This window comes from Schistocerca nitens, chromosome 2, assembly GCF_023898315.1.
Source record: "Schistocerca nitens isolate TAMUIC-IGC-003100 chromosome 2, iqSchNite1.1, whole genome shotgun sequence".
NCBI lineage: Eukaryota > Metazoa > Arthropoda > Insecta > Orthoptera > Acrididae > Schistocerca > Schistocerca nitens.
The window spans coordinates 910,819,863-910,836,925 of NC_064615.1; positions in this window are offsets into that span (position 1 = coordinate 910,819,863).

Consider the following 17,063-nt stretch of genomic DNA (forward strand, 5'->3'; position numbering starts at 1 on the left):
GAGTGGAAGCAAAGTTTAATTCAACCTATACCCAAGACTGACAACCCTAAGTCGCCAGGTGACTACAGGCCGATCAGCATACTACCTGCAATATCTAAAGCCCTAGAATACATCGTCCATGAACAGCTGACGGATTACCTCAAAACTCATAACATCCACGACCAATATCAGTCAGGCTTTCGAAAGCACCATAGTACAGCAACTACATTAATCAAAGTAACTGATGACATTAAACATGCTATGGACAGACGTGAAGCTACCATCCTAACGCTGCTTGACTTTAGCAAGGCTTTTGATACAGTTGACTTTGAGATATTACTAATTAAAATGAAGGAGCTGAATTTCTCAAACAGCGCAATACACTGGTTCGACAGCTACCTCAAAAACAGAAGTCAACAAGTCATTCGTGGGTCGGAAAAGTCATCATGGAAAAACGTGCGCTCTGGAGTTCCCCAAGGCTCCGTCCTTGGTACATTACTCTTCTCACTGTACATTAATGATATTTCTTCAGTGATTCACTCCTGCAACTACCATCTATATGCCGACGACATCCAACTGTACATAAGTGCAAGCCCCAAGAACATTGCTGACGCAGTAGCGAGCATGAACGCAGATCTTTGCTTTGTTTCTCGATGGGCACAGAACCTAGGTCTGAAACTAAGCCCCAAGAAATCCCAGGACATACTTATATCTCATCCCAAGTTAATCAGTCGGTACTGTCGCGAAACAGTCCCTCAAATACTCCTCAATGGTACCCAACTACCATACCAAAAAACAGTAAAAGACCTTGGAATAATCTTGGATGAACACCTAAACTGGGAAGAACAAACAGTCACAGCTTGCCGGAAATCGCTCTCCTCCCTACATGCAATTCAAAAATTTAGAAATATATTTCCAACCCATGTTAAACAAAAATTAGTCCAAACACTAGTCTTGCCTAATCTTTACTACTGTGATGTAGTTCAACACGGCACAAATAGTGAAAATTCGAGACGCCTCGAGCTAGTGATGAATGCTTGCGTTAGATACGTGTGCAATATACGGTTGTATGATCATACCAGTCCCTCATACTCCCAGCTAGGTTGGATACGCCCACATAAGGCACGCGATCTCCACACGATGTGCTTACTTCATCGATTTCTTAGCCACTGGTGCCCCCAATACTTATCTTCTCACATTAAACACCTATCATCATTCCACAACCGCAATACGAGATCGGATACGTCTAGCATTTTGGCTGTACCTTTACATAACACAAAATCTTTCTCTGTGTCATTCTCCATCTCAGCCATACGACTATGGAACGCGCTCTCCTGTGATCTGCGTCTTATCCAGAACCACTCAACATTCAAGAGGGAACTTAAGACTTACATATTAGGGACGGTATAGCCACCATTGTTGTGCCCCTCTCATCTCTTTCTTTCTCCTCTCCATCATAGCTTCGAATTTTACCATTCTGTTTCTCTTCCTCTAACCTACTACCTCTTCTATATCTCTTTCACCCCATTCTATCGTCTTATGTCTCTGCTTGATGAGAATAACTCACCAGCTGCAAGAATATATAACGAGAAAATTCCCAACTAGCAATAGGACTGACATACATAAAAGAAAAATATGTTTACTTTCATATACATAGTCATTACGATTATTATTATTATTATTCTTGATTGTTATAATTGTTTTTTGATTGTTATAATTATCATTGTACTACTTTTATAATCTCTATTTTTTTTCTTCAACATTAATACTGTATAACATGTTATATGTCCTGAATGTTCTGTAGAAACTGAAATTTGTTGAATCTGAGTATTCCTGGTTAGGTGTAAGAGAGGGCCTGAAGGCCCTAATCTTGCCAGGTAAAATAAATGCATAAATAAATAAAATACTAATGAAAATAAATAACAACGTACAACAAATGCGTTCCATCTCCAAAACAAATAGGGATAGAGCAAATGAACTTATGAATATCGTCCCTGTCATATCCCTCAATACTGATCAGTCTTCCTGGGACATCATACATACAAACCCGTATTTCAGAATAGGTATTAGTTAATGAACTGGCCTGGTGATTTTTGGAGCTGTTTTCATGATTTTGGCCGCTACAGATTGGATGGTAGTTACTGTTTATCTTCTAGTATACCTGGGAAGTTTTTAAATAGGCTTACTGTCACTGACTAAGCTTTATCAATGAATATATTCTTCTTACGTTTACTGGTGTGAATAAAAATTTTCGTTTCCTTATAGAGGTTCAGATTGTGGCATTTCTTTAATTGGTAAACTATTACGAGATCACCATCTATATTGTCGAACACATATCCTGTGTCGTTAATGTGAGTAGTTCTTGCTTATTTATTGGGGGTTTGTACCTAAATGCGTTTAAGTGTTCTTTAAATTTGGATCAGACACTTCGTATGCTATGACCCACATATTTTAGTGAACTACTACTTTTAGACGTCTGAGGTGGAAACATCACTGTATTTGCTGTAATGCCGGTGGATGTATTGCTAATGGAAAAGCGACTTTTACGTAATATGGTCTCAATACACAAAATATTTTCTGTGAAACGGCACCAAACGAAGAACGCATAATGTGATGGTCTTTGTTTGATTGTTGTCCTTATTTTTATTTCTGTCCATGAAAAGGGGACAGTATGTCTCGCGTTCGTCATGATAGTGAGCAACTTGTGCCTCAATTTATTGTCAGAAACTAACTGCTCTTACCTTCTATACTGTCGGAACTCGATCGCTCTGCTTATGCTGAAGATGAGTGTTCACGTGAATATTTATTTACTTACCTACTGCAGTCCGTCTTCCTTTCCTCCATTGCCTCCTGAATGAGAGTGGAATAATTAATCAGATTTGCAGCTTGTTTCAAATGTCAGAGCCAGAGAATAGTATAGATCCGGAGGGTTGGGGTACCCACTTAACTTCCTCCAGTCTTAAGGAAGATTCAGAAAGAGCGCTTTGAGTGAGAGAAAGGCCATCTAGCCTTGCGTAAATCGCGGCTGGTGGGAGACTGCTTTTCCTCTCTCCTACCCCGGAGAGATTGAGGCTGGCTAAGGGAAAAAGTAGAAGAGACACTGCGTCCAGGACTTTGTATAGTATGCTTTTCTCGTAGATGGCACTGTGATTAATATTCCAGCCGTTATGTTTAGTCTTTTTATCAGGAGATGGTAGCAGATAAATTATTTGTGCATTGAATTGAATTTTTTTATGAGATTTCTTTTTGTGAACTTTGACCGTTTGGTCCAGTCACCACATGGTTATGTAATTTGTGTTAGATTATTTTAGAGTCCGCAGCTCGTGGTCATGCGGTAGCGTTCTCGCTTCCCACGCCCGGGTTCCCGGGTTCGATTCCCGGCGGGGTCAGGGATTTTCTCTGCCTCGTGGTGACTGGGTGTTGTGTGATGTCCTTAGGTTAGTTAGGTTTAAGTAGTTCTAAGTTCTAGGCGACTGATGACCTCAGATGTTAAGTCCCATAGTGCTCAGAGCCATTTGAACCATTAGCCATTTTAGATAAAATATATATCGAGTTACTGGTTCTCTATACTCGTTGATGCAGGGAAATTGGACTAATCTCGTAAATTCTAAGAAGTTATCGCTCATACGTAGTACATTCAGAGAGTGGAAACTTAATGGCCGTCCGGGGTGGCCAAGCGGTTCTAGGCGCTAGAGTCTGGAACCGCGAGACCGCTACGGTCGCACGTTCGAATCCTGCCTCGGGCATGGATGTATGTGATGTCCTTAGGTTAGTTAGGTTTAAGTAGTTCTAAGTTCTAGGGGACTGATGACCTCAGAAGTCCCATAGTGCTCGGAGCCATTTGAACGATTTTTGAAACTTAATGCCACGTGTTTGTGAAGTAAATACAGATTCATTTTAAGCAACATAAGTATGAGGACCTTTTCGCATGGGTTCCAATGTGTAATTCCGCTACCCAGTTCTTCGACAGAAAATTACAAGTCTTTAGCAAAAGTAAGGAGTAATAGTACGGAAGCTGCCGTAGAACTCTGTGTTATCAGCAGCGAGTTTGTAGCTGCCTGTGAGGCAATATGTGGATCACAATAACAGACATGCCAGTGGATTGTGAAGCAAGAGTAGCCAGTCACAGCAGTAAATGACATCGTGCACCAGTAACCATCTATGAAGCTGGGTAATGTCACCACAGCAAGGCAAGTCTCTTCTTATGACAACATGACTGCGCTGTGGAGGTCAGTAAATAAGTCTGGATATTAAGGCAGGGATCACTTCTCGTCGCCGAAAACCAGCAGCACCACCATGACAGCAGAGCTACGTCAAACAGCGAGAAGAATGGGCTCTGCTAGGAGCAAGCGTGTCACGGGATTTGGTGCCACAGCCCGTCGACCAGCCGGCCATGCCTGCGCCACTGACGCTGACTTCGTAATGGGATTTGGAGGCAATAGTGGCAGCCGCCGCCTGACTCCTGTGCGAGGGCAGCCCGCTGAACACCGTGCACAGCAGACTCAACGCGCCATCACTGTGGCCGCTTGCATAGCGAAGGATCCCTAAGTGGAAGACCATCGCAGAACAAGACGTACCGATGCTGACATCAAGTGCCATGGCAACCAAAGGCCACTGGTCTCAGCAATGCAGGACGCCACCTCAGCAGCTGAGGGCGGATGCTGCCATCCATTCATCAGCAATAGCCAGGGGCAATAGAGAGATGCATGCCTGCCCCACTACATTATCCATTCAAGTCAATAAACGTCATTTGTATCTATCAACCGCATTTCACCTGATGCCTCAAAGAGATCGTCAACGTAGTAATGAAGAGAATGGAGGGTGGGGTGGGGGGGGTGGGGGGGGGAGAGTAGAGATGTAAATGGAGACCAAGGCTCCACTACAGCCTGTATAAAAGATTATACTCAATAAAAGTACTCAATCTGGAAATAAAGTGACACAAAGAACGTATGCGAGCGTTTTCAAGTGGAACAACTAATAGTGTTATATTACCCAAATAATTTATGTAAGTATTAAAATGTGCACACACAGAATGAAAAATGATCATTTTTCTGCGTGAGACAAACATATAAAATAATTGTAGAGGTCTAAACACTTCTACCACAGCTTTGTGAGCGAAAGGAGATAAGGTAATATATATTACATAGGTACTGAGAAAACCATTGTACAAATGCTGAGTGTATGTACAATATTTTAATTATGCATCTACGTGTATACAATTCGATATATACTTGAAGATACTGTTAATGACTGTACATACGATTTTTTTATTCAATTGTATGATTTTTTTTTTTTTTTTTTTTTTTTTTTTGAAATCACACATTGTGTATCCTGTCAATTTTAAAGCTGACCAATTACTGAAATATGCTATCAGAATACACATGATTAGGTTTCCTTATGAATATGAGTACATATGAGCGCTATTTTCAACGAAATCGTATGACCTTACATTATCTTTCCCAGTTCGTGCATTGCTTTCATGACAGTAAAGCTGTGACATAACCAAACGTGTTTTTCAATGTCATAATGTTTTGCTAGGAATGGTACCAATGCAGATGGCATGTCACTTGCCTATGCAGCTGTAAACGACATTTTGTTTATTATGTACTGTAAACTATTCTGCAGTTCGAATTACTTTCAAATACTAGATGAGGAAAATGATATGGTGATAGGAATTGAACACTGATCAGTAACTGCATCCCCACCTGTTCATCATCAAAACAAGTTGTTTATATTTACGACTTTCTCTCTTAAAATTACACAATTTCATAGTCCCTCTTGTAGGATTATAAGTGAACCTTTTCTTATATGTTTCATATGCAAGATTATGTTAGTTATCTAAACCTACTGAAGTTTCTTGCTTGGTATTCTAATGCTCAGAAGTCCAACAAACGTATTTCGACTGGGAAAAGTTTCCCTTCTTCTACAACTGTCATAATCTTTAGTTTCTCAGTAAGAACAGTTGAAATTAAGTATATCAGTCATAAATTCTATCTTTATTTTAATGCAATTTAACAGTTTTCAATAATTTTCTTCTAGACATAAAATGAAACCATTAAAGTATTATTTTCTAAATTCTGAAGTACCTTAACAGAATTTTAACAACTGTTTGTATCCAATTCTGTAAGTTTTGTACTTCACAAGGAGTTTTGATTTTTTCTCATATTCAAATTCATCATAAATTGAAATGAAACAGAAGAAAAAAATTTATCATATATATTTAACATTACCCTTACAAATAATTTCCTTTTTTCTTTATTATCATCACTTATGATATTTATACTGATGCAGCACTTAATCAAATCCTTTATAGTCCATCTCAGTTTTCAGCTGGGAAAATAAGTATATTGCTGATGAAATAGCTTTTAATTAATATCTGCACAAATCATACACAACAACCTCAGTGACACTTCTAGCAAGTAATTTCTAACATTCTTTCATAATCTACATGATGAAATTTATTTTGTGAATGTTCCTAAATATAAGCAGTATACCTTGATCTGTGTAACAACTTAGTAACTGATCCTTCTGTAGTGGGTCTGTTGCAGATACATGTATTGATAATCAACCTCAGTTTCATGCTACTGTAAAGTGAATGTACATTTGACATTTCCTTCATAATTTATGTACTTTAATTTCAGTTCGCTTTAGTATCAAGAGAAGATTGTAAAGTCAAGGATTAACACAGAAACTTTACTGACAGTAAAGCAAAATTTGTATGTTAATACACTTTTGAAAATTGCGGAAGTCAAGTGTTAAACATCAGTGCTGAAAATTTTAAAAAGTATGCCATAAACAGGAGTACTATGTATGTAGATGTATTCATTTAGCTTTTATAGTCAAACATACATTATTGTGCTGTGGACATTTGCAGTTTTGAGATGAACGACATGTGAATTATCTTCACATAAATTGAGGCTAAATGTTTATTGTGTAGTCAATTTCATAGCTACTGAGTATCATGGAGCCAACGAACGAATCGTTGTTGACAACAAACTATAATACACCATTTTTTTAAACAATAGCCCATATCACTCATACACTTTAAAATAGCTGACCCTTCATGACAGTACTAATAAACACTATAAATAAAGCCACCACATAATAATGATACTCTGCTACTGCTGCTGTGTGCAACCTGAAGACCAAATGGTCTAACTCCTCAAGCTAGTCTACATTGTACAGGCATTGTAATGTCTTCATGATTACTATAACCTCCACCCCTTTGAACTTTCTTGCTGTTGTCAATTCTCGATCTTTCTCTATAGTTTTTGCACACATCAGAGGTTCCTACATTTCCAAATTGACAATTCTTTTATGTCTCTGGACATGTCCCATCAACCGACGACTGCTGTGTCACAGATTTAATTTCTTCCCCATTTATTCATTAGCTCTTCATTAGTTATCTAGTCTACATACTTAGTTGTCATTATTCTTCTGTAGCACAATATCTCAAAAGTTTTATTGTAATACTGTGCAACATGTAGCAACATAAAGAAACAAACACCATGTAGCTGACATCAGTGTCATACATGTATCACAGCATAGCTGTAAAATCTGCTCTCAGGGAAGTTGTCAGAGAAGTACAAACATTAGGATAGATTTCCTGTGTACTGTAAGATGTAAAGAGTAGTAAGATGAATCTCATGTGTGATCTATGCTACAATATTTAGCTCCATATGCTATGCTTCTAGTATTACTTCCATGTCAACAACCATATGGAAAGTATTTTGGCAAAAATAAATCTCAATTTCCATTTTGTATCTCTACATGAACACCTACTGTGTCCCAGTTTTTGTGATGTTTATTATATTAACATACGTTTGTTATGCCATGATTTTCCTTCATAAAGACCCCTCAAAGACCTGAACAGCATCAATAGTTTCTCCACAGTACATTAATTGTTATAACAATTTTCCACACATGTTTATAACAATTTTCCACACATATTTCACATATATTTAAGGTGTTTCACCCAGATTTGTACACATACTTCACCTGTATCTCTAGCATTTTCGTTTCCACGCAGCTCTATGTTAACGACGTCATATCTCCTGAAGTATGTCTCGTTTAAGGATATATTTTTTCTGTATATTTAGCAGAATATATACATAATGTCTATGAAATGTATTGCGAATAGAGTCAGTAGCACAGAAGTAACACATTTAGACGTCATGTATGATGCGGTATTTTTCGCCCATCTCAGTGTTTATGACTTCATATCCCCTGAAATATGTATCGTACAATGACATTATTTAGCAGGTGCATTCAGTGGTACATGTGAATACTGTCTGCAAAATGTGTGTGCATAGTAAAGAAGTATTAAATTAAAACGTCATGCCGATGTGGAAGTTTTACTGCATGAACAGTGAAAATGTGGCATCGAATAAAAATTTTGCATTCCATCATTTCTTGGGGGTTGGCAGCTAGAAAAATTTTCGTAAAGTTTTGAAATTATGTGCAAAGTTCGTAGCAAGTCAGTTAATGGTCTTGTTCTCAAATACTGGATGAACAAAGTCTCGGTATTCGTGCGTCGTGGGCTACATTTCTTTCTCGCCTCCACGCCCACCTCTTTGATAGACAGATGATTCTTCCCCCACGGCGATCTGTCCAGAATTTATGTAATACGTGTATCAAGTTTAGTAGAAATCAGTCCAGAGATCTAGTAGGGGATTATCCATATACGCCGTAAATGTACGTACACAATTATATTACTGAACGAGACATAGTTCAGGAGATGTGACGTTAACATTGAGCATGTCGAAATTCGCTAGCGATTCAGGTAAACTATGTGTACAAATACGTGTGTAATATGTTAAATAAATATGAAATACTTTGAATACATGTGACATGTGTGTAGGTAGACAAAGCAACTGGTAAAGAACTCCTCCTAATCCTCTGGATCGATTTCAGCCAAACTTGGTGCTCGTACTACTTACTATCTGCGAAGAAATACTGTGGGGGGGGGGGGGGGAGGGGAGGGGGAGGGGGAAGGAGCAGTAACATCCTGTGAGGGTAGATGTGATAACGTGGAGAGAGAAGGGGGTAGGAGGAGGTGGACACAGGTAGGGGAGGAGAAGATGGACAGAGCGACGGGGAAGGAAAAGATGGAGAGAGAGGGGAGGAAAAAGGAGGAAATGGACTAATAGAAGACTGGAATAAATTCATACTTGTGCAACGCTTGGTACTCAGCTAGTTAAGATATAAGAAGCTCTATGTGCTGTGTCCGCTGCTAGTGAAGCCTATTCGTTTTGGATGCAGAAAGTTTTGTCTTGTGAGACTGCAGGTGAAAATTCGGGACACATGCAAAATCAGTTTAACCCTGTATATAATTATTTTAGAGTAAGCTACCCAAATACTACAAATACATTTAGTGACAACTGGCAGTCAAGAAGTGAAGTGCGTTTTTGGGTGATTTGGATACCATCAGAAAGGAGGTGGAAAGACCACTGTCAGTGCTTTTTTAAATATTCCCTATGTATCTAGCTTTAAGATGCATCTAAGTTGTAGCAGATTTAAAGTATGTGTGTCAATTATATTTTCGTACATTCTTGGCTTGAGAGATCTGAATACCCGTAAAGGATATGAAATGTTTTGAGCTTACACTCATACGTAAGTTAAGTAATGCGTGTAAGTTAAACAGAAGACAAATTTTGCAATGAAGGCTTTCATGGCTGGTCTGTATTTGTGACGCCAGAAGACGGCAAACAGTTTTATAGGAATGAATGAAGTGAAATTACAATATCTGATACCAAATCAATCATCCACAAACGATTTGGCGTTTCTTGCAGGACCATATACTGCAGAGACTGCTGCTGAATATATACTTCAAATATTTTTCTATTTCGTTGCTGAATTTAAGCAGGTAAGCTAGGAAATTTTCAGCAATTGCACAAAATGTTTCTGTAACCATAAACAATTTCTTTATTCTGCCGTTTTATTCTTAGTTATAGTAAAGCAATGACGTGAAAACGGGAAAACTGGACCTGCGTTATTTACTTACTATCTCCCAAGCCTCTGTTGCAAATTTTTCCGAGTTTCACACCAAACAATCGCATGCAGAAAGTTGAGCTCAAGAGATGCTAACCAAATCGATACAGCAGCATAGTAAACGAGCATTTCCTTCATTTATTTTACGTTATCTAGTGAACGTGACGCGATTATGGTAGTGTGATTTACTATTATGCGTCAACAGCAAACTTAATTACTGACACCAGAACCAACAATAGCGCAGCAAAAAAAAAAAAAAGTACACAGTTTTAGTGTCATGAACTGGTCATTATATGTCTCTAGAGCATCAGTCTGTCTACAGGACGCTCTTTTAGGGGCAAGACCGAACGTAGCTTTGGAAGCAGGGGCAGGCACACACTCTTTACATCATAAGCCATCAAATAACTTACCATAGAGAAATGCAGATATACGTACCGACCTGTTACGACAAAGAGATCTGTTCCACGATTACCAAGTAGCTGATGGTAGCGCTAAGAACAGTTACCAGCAAGCGGCGGTCGACTGTCGTGAAGCCTGCTGCTGTGAAGCTAAAGTGTGGCGTTTCAGCGACCTGGGACTGCAGAGCTGCCAGTTCTGACCTCCTGACAGGGGGCACATCCACAGCCGCAGCCCTCGACACCAGCAGACGAGTGTTCTCCGCTTGGTTTGCAGCAGCCGAGCAGGACACTGCCATCGCCGTCAGTCTCGTGATGTGAAAGAAGAACGCCACCATCGTTGTCCACAGATAACGGTAGACAGTGGTCGTCTCGGTTCGATCTGGAGATGTCCACAGAGCCAACACCCCGTAAGAGGTGAAGATGGCGCCACTGAAAGAGTTTACCACTGTCAGCGCCATTGTGGTCCCGATGTGGCGCTGCAGCAGTTCCGCCCCGCGATGGAGAGTGGAGTGGGCGAGCCGGATGTGACGTAGCTCCGCCTGGTGGTCGTCGACTGGGGTCTGATCCAGCAGCAGCCGCGACAAGCGAGGGTCACCGTACCGAGTGACCACAGCTGCGACACACTTGTTGAGGTCGCGAAACCGAATCCATACCTCCATGACCAGTGCCACCACGTAAAAAGTAATAAGGTTGTCCAGAAACCCAAATATTATGTGAAGGAACCATAACGTTACGCGCAGCCACTCTGCGCAATGACATGCAAAACCGAGGAGTAAAATGTATTCGCACAACAATAAGATAGCGAAATTGCAATTTAGTAACACTCCCAGAATCTTTGTGTTATTGTTCCCACCTTGTCTTAAGCAGTTGTCAAAATATTTCAGTGTCTTTAGAAACAGCCTGAATTCTTTTAGCGTATACAATGTACATCCACCGAGAACCCACACCACTTTCATATAATGTAGCAGCCTCATAGATAAATCAACAAAGGCCACGACAGTGGACCAGTCGCGGTAAGCATCCAGCATGCTATAAACATCTAAACAGGTGGTGAGGATTACTACGAGCACCCAGGGGTTTGAAGGCGACGTGGCACGTCTACACAGCCGGGATGACTCCTGTTTGTACTGTCTACAACGGTTCCCAAATTTCATAGGCATTAGTCCGACCATCTGCCACAAGAAACACAATGGTTCGATTATAATGCGAAAACAGATTTTTGTCATAATGTGATGGTAAGCTGCAGCTATGCGATCTCTTACGACTCAATCTTCGCTCGTGTGAGGAGTCGTGCACTGTGAAGGTAACTGAAAACAAAATTTCATTCACAGTATCCGTAAAAATGTTGTTCTTGTCTGTGTAGAAAGTGAATGTCATGTGAGAGCTTCCGCGCGCGCAACTCGTCCTTTTAAAGCGAGGCGATCGATATAAGTGCCGAAATTAATACCCCTTTGTCCTTCAACACTCTGTCTAATTAATCTAATCCATTACATGGCTTCTGTAGCCATTATCTACTAATTTCGGAGCATCCCTTTCATCTCCCGGTACTATGTAATTAGGGCACTACCAAACGCCTCCGTTGTGCTAACAGTTGCGTCACTTGGTAGGACGTTTGGAAACCATTACTTGAAGGGATGGACATTGAAGATGCATAACTGTCAGTGTCCGCCCCCAGTAGATGTGTGGTGCGTGCTCGGTCAGAGAGGCGGTGGCCCTTTGCAATAAAAAAAACTGAGTAAAGGAATCAAAGTTCAACTTGAACGGATGTCATGTGGCGTCCGCCCAGATTAAACGCAACGAACAACACCGAACGAAATAAAAAGGTGGTCAGCTCGTCAGTATGTCAATCCTAAGGGCCCGGGATCGATTCGCGGCTGGATTGGAGATTTTCTCCGCTCAGGGACTGGGTGTTGTGTTGTCCTCATCATCATTTCTTTCCCATCGACCTGCAAATCGTCGCAGTGGTGTCAAAGCGAAAGACTTGCCCCCGGCGAACGGTCTTCCCGACGGGTGGCCCTAGTCACACGACACTTATTTGTTACTGTCAGTGACTATTACTGAGCTGGTCAACTTTTATTGCCACCAGAGATGGTTCATATTTCAGGCACAAAGGGAATAACCACCGCTTCCCTTTGGCATTTCCTATTAATGATTTTCATTGATGCGACAATGCGTCCCTGCAAACGATACTGTATTTTACACACTGATTTTTTAGATTTTGCTTTGCAAGTAAACAAATATTAGAATCGATTATTTGCGTGTTGGAAAAGATAAATCAAAAGAATTTTACTGTCTAGAATGTTGCAGAGCTTGCAAGGACTATTTTATCACGCGCACAAATATTTGCCTAAGATTTATGTCGGTATCTTCTCGTTTTAAATTAAGTTAAAATGTAAAACGTAACGTAACATGTCTTCAGTCCTGAGACTGGTTTGATGCAGCTCTCCCTGCTACTCTATCCTGTGCAAGCTTCTTCATCTCCCAGTACTTACTGCAACCTACATCGTTCTGAATCTACTTAGTGTATTCATCTCTTGACCTCCCTCTACGGTACTCCACGCTGCCCTCCAATGCTAAATTTGTGGTCCCTTGATGCCTCAGAACATTTCCTACCAACCGGCCCCTTCTTCTTGTGAAGTTGTGCCGCAAACTCCTCTTCTCCCCAATTCTATTCAATACCTCCTCATTAGTTATGTGATCTACCCATATAATCTTCAGCATTCTTCTGTAGCACCACATTTCGAAAGCTTCTATTCTCTTATTGTCCAAACTATTTATCGGCCATGTTTCACTTCCATACATGGCTACACTCCATACAAATACTTTCACAAACGACTTCTTGACACTTAAATCTATACTCGATGTTAACAAATTTCTCTTCTTCTTGCCATTACCAGTCTACATTTTATATTCTTTCTACTTCGACCATCATCAGTTATTTTGCTCCCCAAATAGCAAAACTCCTTTACTACTTTAAGTGTCTCATTTCCTAATCTAATTCCCGCAGCATCACCCGACTTAATTCGACTACATTCCATTATCCTCGTTTTGCCTTTGTTAATGTACATCTTATATCGTTCTTTCAAGACACTGTCCATTCCGTTCAACTGCTCTTCCAAGTCCGTTGCTGTCTCTGACAGAATTACAATGTCATCGGCGAATCTCAAAGCTTTTATTTCTTCTCCATGGATTTTAATACCTACTTCGAATTTTTCTTTTGTTTCCTTCACTGCATGCTCAATATCCAGATTGAATAACATCGGGGAGAGGCTACAACCCTGCCTCACTCCCTTCCAAACCGCTGCTTCCCTTTCATGCCCCTTGACTCTTATAACTGCCATCTGGTTTCTGTACAAATTGTAAATAGCCTTTCGCTTCCTGTATTTTACCCCTGCCACCTTTAGAATTTGAAAGAGAGTATTGCAGTCAACATTGTCAAAAGCTTTCTCTAAGTCTACAAAAGCCAGAAACGTAGGTTTGCCTTTCCTTAATCTATTTTCTAAGATAAGTCATAGGGTCAGTATTGCCTCACGTGTTTCAACATTTCTACGGAATCCAATCTCATCTTCCCCGAGGTTGGCTTCTACCAGTTTTTAAATTCGTCTGTAAAGAATTCGCGTTAGTATTTTGCAGCTGTGACTTATTAAACTGATAGTTCGGAAATTTTCACATCTGTCAACACCTGCTATCTTTGGGATGGGAATTATTATATTCTTTTTGAAGTCCGAGGGTATTTCGCCTGTCTGATTCATCTTGCTCACCAGATGGTAGAGTTTTGTCAGGACTGGCTCTCCCAAGACTGTCAGTAGTTCTAACGGACTGTTGTCTACTCCCAGGGCCTTGTTTCGACTCAGGTCTTTCACTGTTCTGTCAAACTATTCACGCAGTATCGTATCTCCCATTTCGTCTTCATCTAAATACTCTTCCATTTCCATAATATTGTCCTCAAGTACATCACCCTTGTATAGATCCTCCATATACTCATACCACCTTTCTGCTTTCCCTTCTTTGCTTAGAACTGGGTTTCCATCTGAGCTCTTGATACTCATACAAGTGGTTCTCTTTTCTCCAAAGGTCTCTTTAATTTTCCTGTAGGCAGTATCTATCTTAGTCCTAGTGAGATAAGCCTCTAAATCCTTACATTTGTCCTCTAGCCATCCCTGATTAGCAGTTTTGCACTTCCTGTCGATCTCATTTTTGAGACGTTTGTATTCCTTGTTGCCTGCTTCATTTACTGCGTTTTTATATTTTCTCTTTTCATCAAATAAATTCAATATTTCTTCGGTTACTCAAGGATTTCTACTAGCACTCGTCTTTTTACCTACTTGATCCTCTGCTGCCTTCACTACTTCATCCCTCAGAGCTACCCATTATTCTTCTACTGTATTTCTTTCCCCCATTCCTGTCAATTGTTCCCTTATGCTCTCGCTGAATCTCTGTGCAACCTCTGGTTTAGTCAGTTTATCCAGGTCCCATCTCCTTAAATTCCCACTTTTTTGCGGTTTCTTCAGATGTAATCTACAGTTCATAGCCAATATATTGTGGTCAGAGTGCACATCTGCCCCTGGAAATGTCTTACAATTTAAAACCTGGTTCCTAAATCTCTGTCTTACCATTATATAATCTATCTGATACCTTCTAGTATCTGCAGGATTCTTCCATGTATATAACCTTCTTTTATGATTCTTATTCTTTTATGATTCGAAAATTAAAATATGCGGACTTTCTTTGTTTTACTATTTTTAAGTCTCTTACGAAATACCTATCCTAACTGATGATTCGAAAACAATACACTCTTCCATAGCTGTATAAAGTAATATTTCATTTAGAATATGGCTAATACATTCAACTGTCAACGGATACATATAAATTTATACACACAGGGTCGTATTAAAAGGTCTGAGAAGCTTGAAAGGATGTGCTGCAGGGGAGGTTATCCTGAGAAATAATTATTAAGAGAGGAATTCTATACCTTGCGCCATTTCCGAGCTGCTTGCCAGATGCAATTAGTGTCAGCTGTACTCGTCTTGTGTGGCCGAGCGGTTCTAGGCGCTACAGTCTGGAACCGAGGTACCACTACTGTCGCAGGTTCGAATCCTGCCTCGGGCATGGATGTGTGTGATGTCCTTAGGTTAGTTAGGTTTAAGTTGTTCTAAGTTCTAGGGGACTGAAGTCCCATAGTGCTCAGAGCCATTTGATAGCGCAAGAGATAGTTCCGTCTTTGGTTTGGTTCCGATTCTTACTACTTTACTACCGTCGCATGTCCAATGTTTGTATCGCTCCCTTGATCGGTTTTAGGAAACCAAACGGAGAAAACATTTGGCAACAACGTCTCTGGAGGTCCGTTTGAATTTACTAACTTCAGTGCTAATTAATTCGGAAAAGGCACGACGTGTGGATTTTTTTCTTAACAATTATTTCTCATCGCAATATACCCTGTAAAACCATTAGAAACTTTTCAGACTATTTCTGACCACTCTGTATACAAGGTGCTCTAAAGTTCCCTTTACAAACTTTTAGGACATGTAGCGAGGAGTGACTAGACAATATTTTGAACTGGAAACCATGTCCGGAAATGTACGCTTTACATGCTACAGCCGTTTCAAACTTGTTTGCTATGTAGTTATGCAACAGTGTAGTCATGGTGGGGAGTGGTTATGTCCGATCAGCTCATGTCATTTCACGTCTATCGTACCTCTCCGAGATAGTTCGTAGCCCATTCACGTGTCCGTTAGTGTTGGAGCAACGTCGTTTAGGGCACGTTTGCAGAATACACCGACCTGATCCTTCTGGATGGCGAAACTCACGGTAACGGAGGAGCTGCTCGTCGTCTTTATCAAGGTCGTTGACCACAACGACCAACTCAACTGCGTACCCTGTTCGCCACAATTACGCAGCGGCTTGAGACAGAGGGAAAGAGGTACGTGCACCGTCAGTAGGCGTGCCTGTGGAGCACCAAGGAGGAGACGCTACAAACCAGAATTGGAAGAGGGCGTACTGCATCACTTTGAAAAGAACCCGGCAACGAGTACACGAGCAATTCTGCGTACCCCCAGCGCGGTCTGATGTGTTCTGCGTGTCCAGCAATTATATCCATACAGTCTCCAAAGGACACAGTCACTGATGGCAGCCGATTTTGTACCACGCGTTGAGTTCTGTACGCCATTTCTGTTCCGCTCCATAAATGCGACCCTGGTATTACCACGGTGCATTCTATTTTCTAGGCATTGTGTTCCCAATTCTTGAAAACATCCATGTCCGGACAGATGGAAACCCACATGCCAGGCATGTCCAGGACTTTCAACACAGATTTGGTATCAATACGTGGGTCGGTATTCCGGATGGTGATGTGATTGGAACGTACTTGCTTCCACTCAGGCTAATGAGTCCCATCCGCTTGACATTCCTACAATAATTATTGGTTTATTGGATGCTGTGCAATTGAATGTCTGACTAGACATAGGGTTTCAGCACGACGGCGCATCTGCTCACTTTTCACGTCTTTTTCGGGAACATCTGGACCAATATTAAGAACATATGGATAGGTTGATGGCATGGCCTCCACGATCACCGGATTTGACACCACTTTAATTGCCCCTTGGGATCGAATGAGGAGTTTGGTTTATGAGACTGCTGCACAGTCAGAAGAAGATCTGGTAGCATGAGTCGTGGTCGCTGCAGAACGGATAGCCAAGA